The following is a 12,500-nucleotide window of genomic DNA, read 5'->3' as shown; positions in this document are numbered from 1 at the left end:
CAAAGTGCCCGGCGGGTCAAAGTGCCCGGCGGGTCAAAGTGCCCGGCGGGTCAAAGTGCCCGGCGGGTCAAAGTGCCCGGCGGGTCAAAGTGCCCGGCGGGTCAAAGTGCCCGGCGGGTAAAAGTGCCCGGCGGGTTAAAAGTGCCCGGCGGGTTAAAAGTGCCCGGCGGGTTAAAAGTGCCCGGCGGGTTAAAAGTGCCCGGCGGGTTAAAAGTGCCCGGCGGGTTAAAAGTGCCCGGCGGGTTAAAAGTGCCCGGCGGGTTAAAAGTGCCCGGCGGGTTAAAAGTGCCCGGCGGGTTAAAAGTGCCCGGCGGGTTAAAAGTGCCCGGCGGGTTAAAAGTGCCCGGCGGGTAAAAGTGCCCGGCGGGTTAAAAGTGCCCGGCGGGTTAAAAGTGCCCGGCGGGTAAAAGTGCCCGGCGGGTAAAAGTGCCCGGCGGTTAAAAGTGCCCGGCGGGTTAAAAGTGCCCGGCGGGTTAAAAGTGCCCGGCGGGTTGCGCGCCCGCGGGTTAAAAGTGCCCGGGCGGGTTAAAAGTGCCCGGCGGGTTAAAAGTGCCCGGGCGGGTTAAAAGTGCCCGGCGGGTTAAAAGTGCCCAGCGGGTTAAAAGTGCCCGGCGGGTTAAAAGTGCCCGGGCGGGTTAAAAGTGCGCCCGGCGGGTTGTGCGCCCGGCGGGTTAAAAGTGACCGGCAGGTTAAAAGTGACGGGCGGGTTAAAAGTGCGCGGCGGGTTAAAAGTGCCCGGCGGGTTAAAAGTGCCCGGCGGGTTAAAAGTGCCGGGCGGGTTAAAAGTGCCCGGCGGGTTAAAAGTGCCCGGCGGGTTAAAAGTGCCCGGCGGGTTAAAAGTGCCCGGCGGGTTAAAAGTGCCCGGCGGGTTAAAAGTGCCCGGCGGGTTAAAAGTGCCCGGCGGGTTAAAAGTGCCCGGCGGGTTAAAAGTGCCCGGCGGGTTAAAAGTGCCCGGCGGGTTAAAAGTGCCAGGCGGGTTAAAAGTGCCAGGCGGGTTAAAAGTGCCAGGCGGGTTAAAAGTGCCAGGCGGGTTAAAAGTGCCAGGCGGGTTAAAAGTGCCAGGCGGGTTAAAAGTGCCAGGCGGGTTAAAAGTGCCAGGCGGGTTAAAAGTGCCAGGCGGGTTAAAAGTGCCAGGCGGGTTAAAAGTGCCAGGCGGGTTAAAAGTGCCAGGCGGGTTAAAAGTGCCAGGCGGGTTAAAAGTGCCAGGCGGGTTAAAAGTGCCAGGCGGGTTAAAAGTGCCAGGCGGGTTAAAAGTGCCAGGCGGGTTAAAAGTGCCAGGCAGGATAAAAGAACCTGACAGGTTAAAAGTGCCTGACAGGTTAAAAGTTCCCAGCAGGTTAAAAGTGCCCAGCAGGTCAAAAGTTCCCAGCAGGTCAAAAGTTCCCAGCAGGTCAAAAGTTCCCAGCAGGTCAAAAGTTCCCAGCAGGTCAAAAGTTCCCAGCAGGTTAAAAGTGCCCAGCAGGTCAAAAGTGGCCGACGAGTTAAAAGTGCCAGGCAGGTTAAAAGTGCCAGGCAGGTTAAAAGTGCCCGGCAAGTTAAAAGTGCGCGGCAGGTTAAAAGTGCGCGGCAGGTTAAAAGTGCGCGGCAGGTTAAAAGTGCGCGGCAGGTTAAAAGTGCGCGGCAGGTTAAAAGTGCGCGGCAGGTTAAAAGTGCGCGGCAGGTTAAAAGTGCGCGGCAGGTTAAAAGTGCGCGGCAGGTTAAAAGTGCGCGGCAGGTTAAAAGTGCGCGGCAGGTTAAAAGTGCGCGGCAGGTTAAAAGTGCGCGGCAGGTTAAAAGTGCGCGGCAGGTTAAAAGTGCGCGGCAGGTTAAAAGTGCGCGGCAGGTTAAAAGTGCGCGGCAGGTTAAAAGTGCGCGGCAGGTTAAAAGTGTGCGGCAGGTTAAAAGTGCGCGGCAGGTTAAAAGTGCGCGGCAGGTTAAAAATGCTCGGCAGGTTAAAAATGCTCGGCAGGTTAAAAATGCCTGGCAGGTTAAAAGTGCACAGCAGGTTAAAGTGCCCACCATGCAGAAGTGAGTCACTGAAAATGCACACACAACACGTGCAAAAAAACCTCGTTTGCATTCAAACATCATTTTGAAAGTCGTGTGGTTATCATGAAGCCTTTCTTCCTTCTTCGTGCAACAAGGAATCTTCTTTGTGGCATATCCACATATCTACCTGTGTTGGCTGTCACAAAAATGAGCATCCGCTGGGGCACAGAGAAATTGTTCAATATGGTTGAAACATCTCTGGAAAAAAAAAAAAAAAAAAAAAAAAAAAAAAACTTTAAACCTTGTTCTTTAGGCACCCTGAAAAGAAAACAATCGCGTCGCATTAGTAAAACTGGAATGGCAGTCGGTAGAGCACATACTTCCACCAGGCTGAAAAGTTTATATTTTGTATCCCACTGACAGACTGGATCTGAATCTGGACCTGAACCAAAATCGAATTGGCTTGTTCTTCTCACCTAATCAACTCATCCACATAGCTTTGTAATAACTCATCCACAACTTTTTGAAATATCATGCTGTGTATCATCTTTGGCTCCAAATCTTAATGGACGTAAGAAATATTTAAAAAAAACTCTCGTATCCAGATCCGGATTTGGATTTTCACCAAAATTGAATCAATTCTTCCGTGTCATACGCCCAACCTGTCCACCAAGTATTGCTCGAAACCGTCCGTAACTTTTTGAGATATCCTGCTCACAGACAAACAAACAAAAACAGACTGGCACACAGACACACAGACAGACAGGGTTGAAAACATAACCTCTGTCCACCAGTGCCGGATTAAGCCTCGGCTGGCCCTAAGGCACATTTTGAAATTTTATAGAATGGCCTGAAAAATTTAAATTAGATCTCGGGCTCATGGAAATGGACCCCAGCCAAAAGATGAAATGATTCAAGAACAAAATATTTCATACAAAATATGACAAATATTTAATGTGAAAAGAATTTTTGGCTCGAATTTTTGGCTGACCCTAAGGCACATGCCTTGTCTGCCTAATGGTTAATCCAGCACTGCTGTCCACCTTTAGTGGTGGAGGTAATTATAAGCTGTTCGAAAAGTTGCACATCATTTTGAAACACCCTTTGAATATTGGATTTTGGACCCCTGGAATCTTCAACTATGATGTATACAAATACGCACACACGATGGTGTTTACTTTGAGACCTGTGAGGGCTCTGTTCCACTTCCTGAAACCCACATATTGAGATAATAACCAACAACACACACACACACACACACACACACATGCACACACACGCTGACACGCACACACGTAGACGGTAGGTGTTTACTTTTAGACCGGGGAGAGCTCCATTCCACCTTCTGAAATCCGAATATGGAGATGACAACCAATGACACACATTGGTAGGATAACACATATTGGTCTCTGAACTGTCTCTCCTGGAGTTAGAATCTCAACCCAGCTGTAAAGTGCCACACTGGCGTTTCACGTGCGGTGCATAATACATCAATGTCTACTGGGAAGATGTTATGGCGGAGGAACCGTTTCCTTGCACTTGTTGGTGGATGTCGGCATCACCCCACGGTGAATTTTGTGAAGAGTAGGTGAGTTATCGTCAGTGTGACCACTCCTCATTTTCATAAATGCCAAGGTGAGCCAATAAAAAAAGCCAAGAATTCACAAGGTTTCGGAAAAGTGATGATCAGAGAAAACCTATACGCCAAGAAAACCTATAGAAAACCAAGACGCCAAGGTGAACAACGAATAACCAAGATCTTATGAAAAAAGCCAAGGAGTAGTCACACTGGTTCTCGTCGGCACCTTGCACACATTACAAACTAGAAGGGCACTCGGAAGAGCGCATACCTCCGCCACGTAATGCCTGATCCATGAGAAAATATCGGGCCCAATCAATACATTTTTGAAAGATCATGCCACATTTCGTTTTTGGCCCCATCTCTCAATGGTGAAGAATCACTGTAAAAACTAAATAATTCTCGCATCCAGATCCGGATTCGGATCTCCAACAAAATCGAAACAATTCTTCCTTGTCACACACCCAATCTGGCCACCAAGTTTCGTCCAAATCCGTCCACAACTTTTTGAGATATCCTGTACACAGACAAACAGACAGAAAGGGGTGAAAACACAACCACCTTCTACGGCAGAGGTAATTATTTTCACTTTCAGAGGAACATCAGGCTTGACCAGCTGGTTCGTGAAAGATGGGTCGTAAATGTTCTCCAGACGACCATCCAAGAAATATTGGAGCCGTTGAAAAATTTGTAGTCGTAGTAGTATTAGTAGTAGTAGTAGCAGCAGCAGTTGTAGTAGTAGTAGTAGTAGTAGCAGTAGATGATCATGTGCTCATTGTGATTAAAAGAACGTGGACAAAATCATATTTCTCCAAAAATCGTCGTGTTTAAAGCTGTTTGGGTGGGGGACCTCGCCCAACTATGACGTCACACATACCTCGAAAGTTTGCCAACAATTCCAACAAACGAATTCACTTCGCTTCACCCCAAAATGCATTCATTATATTCTTCTTTCTGATGTCCCAAGACGAATCATTGAAATCGTTTTAAGGGATAGAGACTACAGACTACTGACTGCGAACTTCGCTGCTAAAAGGTGTCACCTCCTAAGGCGAACACCGGCACAATGAATATGCAAACTGTTCACAACTTCAGGACCATCTCCGTGGCCTGAGTTTTACGAGTTTCAGGAGATTGGATGAAACCTCAGGCGTGTCGCTAGTAGAAGGGAATCCATATTGTGCTGTAGGAAAGGGTTATAGATGTCATAGAAGACATAGATCATAAGGTGCTCCATTCAAACACCAGATTCAATACAGAATTTCCGTTTTAAGATGAAAATCTATAGATGAAGTGAGTGGGAATAATATTGGAGGGATGGGGATCGGGTGGGGATGGGGATGCCACACCTTGACCTCCCTGCCTCCATCCACACTCTCATCCCCAAACGGCCATGAATGAACGAACCTTGAGAGCAGATCGTTTTTGGCTGCTACGAGAGAAAGCAGATTGAAAAGATAAGATTTGAATTTGGATAAAAGACTCCCACGTCGTTTCCCGTCATTTGCATACATTTACATGCACAAAGCGCCTTCTCTGGGTTCCATTGGGATAGTAAGCCGATGTAACTTGCCCGGCAGCGTTTGATCTTCTGCCTGGTCTGGTTAGGACGACAAAATCGGATACGTGCGGCTTGCACGATCCACAATTCTGGCAACCCTTTCATATTTATCAATCGTTTTCGGTAGATTGTTAAATCAACAATACCCCCTGGTGGTCGTTCATATTATAATAAAGACTGACCACCGTCAATAACAACTACTAGACGACAACGACTACCACTACTACTTCCTTAACGGCCACAATTGTTCCTACCTTCTTCTTGGGAGAACGATTTTGGGCCAAGTCTTTCACGAACCGACCGGCCATGCGTGACGCTCCATTGAAGGTACAGGAATTGGTGATTCGGTCATGGTTCCTCGCCTTGCCTCTGAAACACCTGGATGACCGCTTGCAGCTGGGTCACAAGATTCAAATCTCGGATCGACAGCTCAGAGATAAATGTGCACACCTGTAAGATATTTTGCCAGGCAGAACGCAATCTACGAGAGGTGTTCAGTTTGTTTGTGGCCCAATGTGCTTGTCGACATGGGAGGACTATGAAGGTTATATGATATAAAGATCTATCCTTGCTATTATAATATGTCTTTCTAATTCGATATTTCTGCTTGCAGATTTCCCAGAGCATGGACTCAAAGCAAGTAGGGTACTCCCCCCCCCCCCTCTTAATTCAGTCAAAATGGAAAAATTGGTGCTCTGAGCTGTGATTAAATACCTGCACAAGAAAGGCTTGCCTCACAATCAAATACATATGGATATGGTAGTGACATTAAGAGATGATGCTCCTTAATATTCCATGGTGAAGAAGTGGGAAGGTGAGTTCAAGCATGGCAGAACAAGCAATGAAGATGAACACAGATCAGGCTGTCCTATTGAGGTGGCAAAAGCAAAAACTGGTGGACCAGGTGAATGAAGTGTTGATGAAAGACAGACGAGCAGCAATCAGGCACCGAGCTGAGACACTGTGCGTCAGTTTTGGTTCAGTTCAATCAATCCTCAGAAAAAAAAAATTGGGCATGGAAAAGGTGTGAGCATAGTGAGTTCCCCAAATGCTGACAGGCGAACAGAAAAGAGCTTGTCTGGACATTTCCCAAGGGCTATTAGACCGTTTTCATGCTCATCGAGACGTCATCCTCCAATGGATTGTGACACACGACAAGACATGTGCCCACCACTTTGATCCTGGCTCTGAGCAACGGAGCATGCAGTGGAAACAAACATGGTCCCCAACTCCTCAAAAGGTCAAGAGGACATCATCAGCTGGAAAGGTGATGGCCATTGTGTTTTGGAATTGCGATGATGTGATAATGATAGACTTCTTAGAAAAGGTAAATATTGTTAACAAGGAGCATTATTGTGATGGACTGCACTGGTTGCATGATGCAATTAAGCAAAATAAGTGAGGGACACTGACCCGTGGTGTGCGGCTTCTACAGGATAATGCCTCTCCACACACACCCCAACCTTCGGTGTCTACTGCTGCTAACTGTGAGAATGAACTTCCACCTCACCCACCCTTCTCACCAGATATAATCTTGTCCAACTTCTATTTGTTCCCTCACCTGAAAGAAGATCTGCAGGGGAACAAACAGCTAATGCTATGATGGCAGATGTAGAGGACTTCCTAGAGGGGCGTGATAATGAGTAGCCATAACCAAAATGGACATAGCCATCCTAGAGGACCGATGGATGAAGTGCATTTCCAGGAAAGGAGATTATGTTGAAAAATAAAGTGAAAATAATAATAACAAGACGGGAGGTGACGATGGTTCACGAGCGGTATTTGACGATGAAGATTGTTTCAGAAGTCAAGGATGAGACAATGTGATAATTTTTGACCAAGTTATAAAAATGATCAACATGATGTGGTTCGAGTGACAGGTTATTAGCTGCACGCGCACGCGCGCACACACACACACACACACACACACACACACACACACACACACACACACACACACACACACACACACACACACACACACACACACACACACACACACCAACAACATAGGCGATTTGTTGACCGCCAACACATAGAAATCGACATATATCACACATGCACGCTATTTATTGACAATTTAGTAGCAATTTTATGCCCATGGTGGCCATTTTGGGGGCCATTTTGGACGCCATCTTGGATTTAAGGTTTTTCCCATCACTGATCAGCTTTGAAAATGGTTTCATTGGATTTGTTGATCTCCAAAACATAGAAATTGACACAAAAATCACAAATGTAGGCCAGCTATTGCACATTCTATGGAAATTTAAGCCCACGGCGGCCATTTTGGACGCCATCTTGAAAATAGGCCCTTTCCGGTAGGTGGATTTGAGTAGATTTTTAGTATGTTATTTTGGAGGTCAAAACCTACCCAAAACCGTTGAAAAACCTTTTGTATCAATTTTTTGGGGGTCAAACCACAAATTTACTCTACTACTATCTTGTAGCAACTGCCAACTGTATATCCTGATCGGGACATGAACTGTACCACTGTCGACTATAGGGCACTTGGCAAGTGGCTTAAGCACTCAAGCAAGCATGCCAATTAAATAGTTGATAACAACGGCAGACTTGGCAAGTGATAGCTTTGTCCAAATTCAACAACGAAACACTTTTTTTAGCAGTCAGAACTGCTACTAAGTTTAAATCTGGAGCTTAAATTTTGTACTTCGGATTAGCTTGAGATTCTCAAGGTTATGGCATGTGCGGAAATGAAAAAAGCCACGAATGCTGGCATCTCCAGGCATTTATAAGCATTGCAATGTACCCAGCGATTCATACCTATGATGAACAGGCATTCGATAACCTGTGAGGAAAGTGAAGAAAAAAAAAAACTTTCTCGTAAAAAAAAATCATTGCGGCCTGTTCCAAGTCATGGCATGGTTGAGCAGGCGAAAAAACATGGTGGCTTCAGACCCAAGTGAGGTAACCCAGGATACGCCTTAAGACCCAAGAGAGCAAGGTGGTCGAGGAGCATCTGAAAAAGGATATAATTAAATAAGGCCATTAATTATCTTCAAAAGGGGTGGTTTAATTAACCCAAACACCCAATTTTCACTCTTGAACTTCCTTGGAGTTTTCTTGGTAGTCATGCAAAGTTTCAGGCTGCTCGGTTTCATGGTTTTGGAGTTATGAAGGACACACACACACACACACACACACACACACACACACACACACACACACACACACACACACACACACACTGACATTTATTACTACTAGTGCGTGCCCGTACGTGCGTGGCCGTACGTGCAAAAAAAAATAAAAAATAAACTTTCAAACCGCGTGCCAGAAACAACAACCACACAGGCCGTTCCTTTGCTCTCGTAAACGACGACTGGATTGGGGCATTGTGTTTATCTATAAAAGCGCATAAGAAATCGAGAAATTATTCGAATACAGTAAGTCATCACTATCCGGAAGTCGGTACGTTGTAACCCGTAATGGGGAACGCGCTCTAACTTGGGAACCACTTGTCCGATTAATTTCAAACCTTTTGAAAGGCAAACGAACAGAGATTGCTGGAATTAGAGACAAATAGAAGATAGATACTGTGGGTGCAAAACGCCAAGCAACGTGTCCTGTCATTGGTAACTAAGGTGCCCTTTCCCCATTGGCCACGCCTACGGAGCACCGTGTCCTGTCATTAGTTTGGTAAATAAATGGCCATAACTTGGGAACCACTTGTCTGATTAATATCAAACCTTGAAAAGGCACATACTCAGGTTCCCAGCAATATACCTGGCAAGTTTCAATTAGATCGGACCAGTGGTGTGGTCGACAAGAAACAGCGGTCACAGAGACAGACAGACAGACAGACAGACACACACAGAGATTGCTGGAATTATAGATAGATAGATAACAATACCCAATCACCTCTCACCCATAATTGGAGGGAATAACTATTCAGCTCTCACCTAAGCAATTACCTCAGGTGGCTAGAATTTCACTAAATTAACCCCCATGCTCTGACAGCAAAAGAGAGCGACACAAAGCAACCAAGGAAAGTGACACAAGGTAAGCCATTTGCTGTTTCAAATGCTGCCTGGGTTCTTCTACAGCTGCAGCCATTCACAAGTAGCCCATACATGAGAATCCCAACGCTACATGTCCGTCAGCCAGCAGACCGGCTTCATCACTTGTTGGTGAATCATCATTGATAGCATAGACAAAAACACACACCACCAAGGCTCTCAAACATGCACCATGTGCAATGCCAATAGCAATTTACATACACAGACACAAGACCCAATCATGTCTCTCACCCATAATTGGAGAGAATAATCAGCTCTCACACAATGAATATGGCACTTTCAAAATGACATAATCCTCCACAAAATTCTCAGTAGGCATGCACAGAAACCCCAGGGGGTGAAGATTTCCAGGCAATATAAAATGTATTGTGTGTCTGGTATAAAGATTGCGACTTGGAATGGCTCATACAGCTTCCGAAACAAGCCTCAAAATACTTGCAAAACTACCTGAGAGAAAGATCTATACCTCGACACAATGAAGCACTTGGAGAACTTTCTGAGCTCACCGAATGCGCATCTGCTTGTCCTGCAAACTCCCAACCAGGTGGGTCGGTGGAAGATACCACAAGGTCCGCATTGAAAGCAGTCAATTACACAGGGGTAAGGTTATGCACAAAGCACCAAACACAACATTTAACTTAAACATCAGAAGTACAAAGCAGCCGACCATGGCGGGTGCTGACCACAACCACACACGCATCACCAGCAGTCACACACACAATCTGAACTCCTCGTATAGTTTTTATACCGCTGCACTCACTGTCAGAAGAGCTGCAGGCGATGCGTCTCGGTGTGGAATCTTCTGAGGACCTTCTCCTTCCATTCATTCAGGCATTTAGGTGTGAGGTCTCTCTCGAAGGCCAGCCGTACCAGTTGTGCCTTGTGTGCATGGACCGTCGATGGTCAGTGAAGACATTCCTCAATGTTGAGAATGACTTTTCACACATGGCAGTGGACGCACCAAGTGTTTTTCCAAGTCTCATCGCAGTCACTACACTTGGCATGGCTTCCAGCGTTTTGTGGTATGTTGAGAGGAGTTTTTGTGTTGTCAATCTCTCGTTTGGCTGCTTTTCTGTCTGTGAGCGAATCAACTGCTTTGCAACCACACACTGTTTCACTGACGGTTGACTTTGTTAATGTCATGATGTGCTGGAGCAAGTGGGGATCCAAAAACGTGCCATTTTCAGGATTCAAGGCAGCAAGTGAACGGGTGAGTTGTGTGTTGCGCTCACCGAAGCGCTGAGTGATCTCGCCAAGCACAGTGTCAATTGCGCTATAAAAAACCCTCTGCAGTTCCGTCTTGTCATTGTCGTTGTTTTGTCCTGTAGTCTCCAAAACTACAAACTGTTCCAAGTTCTGATGCATTGTGCGTCTCCGTTTTGGTGGTGCAGGTGTAGAAGTGCGAGCATCGTTGGCCTTGTTCCACAGATCAGTGAACTCATCCTCAGAGCGGAGTTTCTTCACGCACTCTGTAGCACTCGCCACCAGTTCCAACCCCGTTAGCAAGTCCATGTCCTCTGCCTGCAAGAGTCTGTTAGGGCCATCTAACAACATCAACAGTTTTTGTACAAAGATAGCAATGAACATGAAGGCAGGCCCAGAGACTTCCCGCAAAAGCCCAATAGCCTCCATCCTCATCTCTGCACCGTAGGCGCACTCTGCATCAATCTCCGACAGTAAGGATGTGATATCCTTAAAAGATCCTATAATCACAGACAAGGTGGCTAAATGTCCCGTCCACCTTTGATCAAGAAGTCGTTTTAACCGCTCACCTTTATACTGTGCAACAGTGGGCTTTCTGAAGAATTTGTACAGGCAACAACAAACCTCGAGGAAATCAGTGACAGCTTTTTCTGCTGCCAGTGCGTGGATAACTACCAGATGGAGTTGGTGATTTAAGAAGTGCACATAGGGGATTTCTCTTTCCAATATCTCTTGCAACAACTTTTGCACCCCACCGTGCTTCCCAGGCATTACCGAAGCCCCGTCGTACACCTGACTTAATATTTTTGACGCGTCAAGTCCTGTTTTTGTCAGCTCTGCAATTATTAGGTCTGTCAATGTTTTTGCATCTCCAGCGTTGGCTGTAGCTTTTGTGAGTAGACGCTCTGTTGCTTCATTTGATGCCGATACAAAGCGAATGATGATTGATATGTTCTCACATTCAGTGGGGCCCCTCGTCCCATCCACCTTGATGGTAAACCACGATGTGCCTACTTCTTCCACGATGGCATCCGTCACAACATTACTCAATGTGCAGATCAGTTCATTCTGCATTTCCAGACTAGTAAAGCTTGCGTTTCGTGGGATATGCTTTATTATTTCGGCCAGCTCGGTGTCTTTTTTGAGTGTGCAGTTTAAAAGCGAGAGGAAGAGCCCACTGTGCCCGTCTGACATATCTTCAAAATTATCAAGGCTCCCTCTAAAAGGTAAATGATTTTCTGCGAGAAATCTCACAACATCGATAAGAGCAGACACATAGTACCTGTTTCTATTTAGCTGGTCAGCATTGAGGAGTGTGGAAATCTCCTCACCACAATCGATGCGCCTCTCATTCTCCTTCCACCTCAAAACACAAGTTAAATGTTCCTTTGAAGTTGCGTGTTTGTGAAACCCCCTGCCTTTCTCAACGGCATGTTTTCAATTCCGGTAGCCTCGCACTGTGAAAGTAGAGTCCACTGGGCCACGTGCGGTGTTAAACTTCCCACATGGATAGCAGAATGCTGCATCTGTCTGCACACTGACTGTATTCCAGCCATTCATTAGTCTGGTACCACGAGGACACAAACGAGCGACTCTTGTTCTGCAACAGATGGCCAGGGTACCGCTGTAGAACCACTTGATTCGGTCTCTCACTTCCAAGATCATCGGGAAGAGGCTTGAGTCACACACGACCCCGAGGCCGCCGCCAGGCGTGGAAACTCGGCTGTCTGCGCTGGGGCTACAGCCGCAGGGCTGACGTTGCTGGCTTGGCCAGGTTGGCCAGCTTCTGTCGGTATTTCATCGACATGATCGTCTTTTCCTCCTCCTCCTCCAACTCCTCCCACAACATGTCTTTCATCATCTTCTTCATTTTCGTCGCTTGCATTTTTTCCTTTTCTGAGCCATTTTCGTATATTCATCATCCACGTGTTTTTCTCCTGCTGTGAGCTCGTGCTCTGTGATTCGTCCCTCGCGTCACTAATCTCGCGACTCGCGTCACTAATCTCGCGACTCGCGTCACTAATCTCGCGACCCGCGTCACTAATCTCGCGACTCGCGAGATTTCACGGTTGACGGTTTTATTTATTAAATGATCCATCCATCAAAAACAGGTTTTATCTGCATAATTTCGAATGTAAGCACGATTGCAAAC

The 12,500-nt window shown here is 46.4% G+C and overlaps 1 protein-coding gene and 1 pseudogene across 1 annotated transcript in view; one reads left to right on the top strand and one right to left on the bottom strand.

The window, feature by feature from the left end:
- The window catches only part of LOC147030482 (SMAD family member 4-like), a 294,415-nt gene extending 283,540 nt beyond the window's left edge, over positions 1-10,875 (bottom strand). The window contains exon 1 of the mRNA XM_085874609.1: positions 9,906-10,875. The gene's annotated coding sequence lies outside the window, so the exon portion shown is untranslated. The remainder of the gene's footprint in view (positions 1-9,905) is intronic.
- On the top strand, positions 5,787-6,711 carry LOC147030483 (histone-lysine N-methyltransferase SETMAR-like; annotated as a pseudogene).
- Positions 10,876-12,500: the final 1,625 nt, after the last annotated feature.

This window comes from Eptatretus burgeri, chromosome 3 (assembly GCF_056783735.1).
Source record: "Eptatretus burgeri isolate ZD-2024b chromosome 3, Ebu_testis_v1, whole genome shotgun sequence".
NCBI classification, from domain to species: domain Eukaryota; kingdom Metazoa; phylum Chordata; class Myxini; order Myxiniformes; family Myxinidae; genus Eptatretus; species Eptatretus burgeri.
Note: the sequence above shows the minus strand (reverse complement) of the source record. Positions and strands in the feature narration are given on the sequence as shown.